The following is a 2,399-nucleotide window of genomic DNA, read 5'->3' on the forward strand; positions in this document are numbered from 1 at the left end:
TTCCTCAGTGGAAGAAAATGGTTATTTAAATGTTTAGCTCTCTTAACAGATAACAAAAAGTTGGAAATGGGGGCCAGGGACATAGCTCAGCGGCACAAGCGCCTGCCTGGCAAGCACAAGGTCCTGAGTTCGATTCCCGGCACCAAAAAAAAAAAAAGTTGGAAATGATAAGCTAGCCATTCACTTCTACTTTAACCTCTGACCCTGTCTAGAAATTTAAGAGCTTTCAACTTAAGAGGTAACAGTCTCGAGCAGCAACAAGCTAGAATATATTTTTTAAAAATTCAAACATAGGGGCTGGGGATTTAGCTCAGCGGCAAAAGCGCCTGCTTGGCAAGCGCAAGGTCGTGAGTTCGGTTCCTGGTACCGGAGAAAAACCCAAAAAATAAAAAATAAAAAAAATAAAAATTCAAACATAAGAGACTGCTTTTAGTTACATTAAAGTTCTTTTTATGGGAACACAGAGAGCAATACTATACTTGTGAATTATCAACTAGCTGCAAGGAAAAGCAGCTAAGATAATACGATAATCCACTAGAACTATAAACACTAAATTAGGAATACCATGAGTATTTAAATTTATTAACTACTACGAAAACTATGTAAAATGCTCATGTTCCAATGCATTTAAAAATTACAAAATAACCCACATGAAACAGCTGTTTTCTGATCCGTGAAGAGGGGCAAGATGGTTTAAGGGCATTATTTAGGCCTGTGAAAATTAAAAATCTGTTCTGGGACAATTCAAATACATGAACATGTTTATTCATCACCTAGCACTTACCCAGTAAGTATTTTCCTTGATAATTATAAAGTGAAACAAATTTGCTATTTTCACGTGCAAACATTGTACAGAAGTAAAACGTCACAATTAGGTTATTCTTGTTAAAATGACATTGCTAATGGATTGTTTTGTTTTGTTTTTATTGAATTTATCTTTCTTAACCTATGATAAAACTACCTAGGTTGAAAATCCTACCATTAAGTCAATAAAAACTTTCTGAATGTCCTATTCATAGGTATCGTTAAATATTTTTCCTGTAACTAAAATACTAGAAAAAGACCAAAACCTTTGCAGTCAACTCTATATTGACAGAAAAAATGGAAACAAAACTTTTGTAAATAAAAAGGGGAAGAAAGGTTGAAGGGATTTGAGGGGAATGGGAAAAAAAGCAGCAAGATATATCACATACAGGTACAAATTCCCTATGAGGAATGTTATCATTATGTATATCTAAAATGTACCAATGAAATAAAGTTTTAAAAAACCACTCCATTCACTAATTACCTCACAACAGGTTTTAAAAAGGAATGGAGGACAAACAAAGCTACTCAATGTCAAAGTGATTGAACTGACTAAAAGGTAGGGCAACAACAGGTTCACAGTCCATAAAGACACAAACATTATTACCTAAAGGACAAGAATGACAGTTCAGGGGCTGGGAATTTAGCTCGGCAGCACAGCGCCTGCCTGGCAAGCACAAGGTCGTGAGTTCAATTCCTGGTACCGGAAAAAACCAACCCCCCCCCCAGGGGGGGTTTAACTTCACCAGATTAAAAAGTATGTCCGGGCTGGAGTAACTATGAACTTGATCTATCAATCTTCCTGGCTATATCCACCCAAAACAAACAAAAAAAAGCAAAACCCAGAAAAAAACAAAAAAACCCAGATCCCTCCAAAAAATGATGCTGACATCCTTCTGGTTTACAATCTCCCAATACCACTAACCTCACCTCCCACTACACTATCTATCCCTTTACTTTGTTGGCGCCAAACACACAAATCTTGTGGCTCTTGCAATGTGCTGTGCTCATTCCTGCTTCAGGATCTTTGTACCCACTGTTTTCCTGAACTGAAACTTTTTCCTGAACTCTTCAATCAGGTTTCTGCTCAGCATTATTCCCCTCAGAAAGGTCTCCTATATTTCTTATTTTTTAGGTTTCTTTATAGTACTTAACACCATCCTCAATTCAACCTATGTGGTCGAACTGTCTCTCCAAATGAAATGTGAACATTCCATGGACCACCACTGCACCTACAATAGTGTCCAACATACAGTGTCCACTCCGTAAATATTTATTGGAAAAATTAGTTGAATAAACAATAGCTGGTAGTATACATTATATTTACTATGTGTGAAAAACATTTAAAAAATAAAGCCCAGTTATTTGGAGTATTAAGAAACATTTGCCTTAGCTCTATTTCCTTATTAAAAGGTCATACACGTTAATGCTTCAACTTGTAAGACTCTTTATAATAGGTGGCTCAATGGGTTATTTGATAAATGCACTGTTCATTACAGAGCTAATACTACTATATGAATGATTAATTCACTGTGCCTTAACATTACCATGTACCTATTAACTAAACCTTTTTAGGTTGCCATGTTTGATCCCTG

At 36.1% G+C, this 2,399-nt stretch overlaps 1 protein-coding gene across 1 annotated transcript in view; it reads right to left on the minus strand.

The window, feature by feature from the left end:
- The window catches only part of Hp1bp3 (heterochromatin protein 1, binding protein 3), a 37,035-nt gene that overhangs the window by 32,324 nt on the left and 2,312 nt on the right, over positions 1-2,399 (minus strand). The gene's annotated exons all lie outside the window — the stretch shown is intronic.

The sequence above is a fragment of the Chinchilla lanigera genome, unplaced genomic scaffold (assembly GCF_000276665.1).
Source record: "Chinchilla lanigera isolate Chin_1 unplaced genomic scaffold, ChiLan1.0 scaffold00051, whole genome shotgun sequence".
Taxonomy (NCBI): Eukaryota; Metazoa; Chordata; class Mammalia; order Rodentia; family Chinchillidae; genus Chinchilla; species Chinchilla lanigera.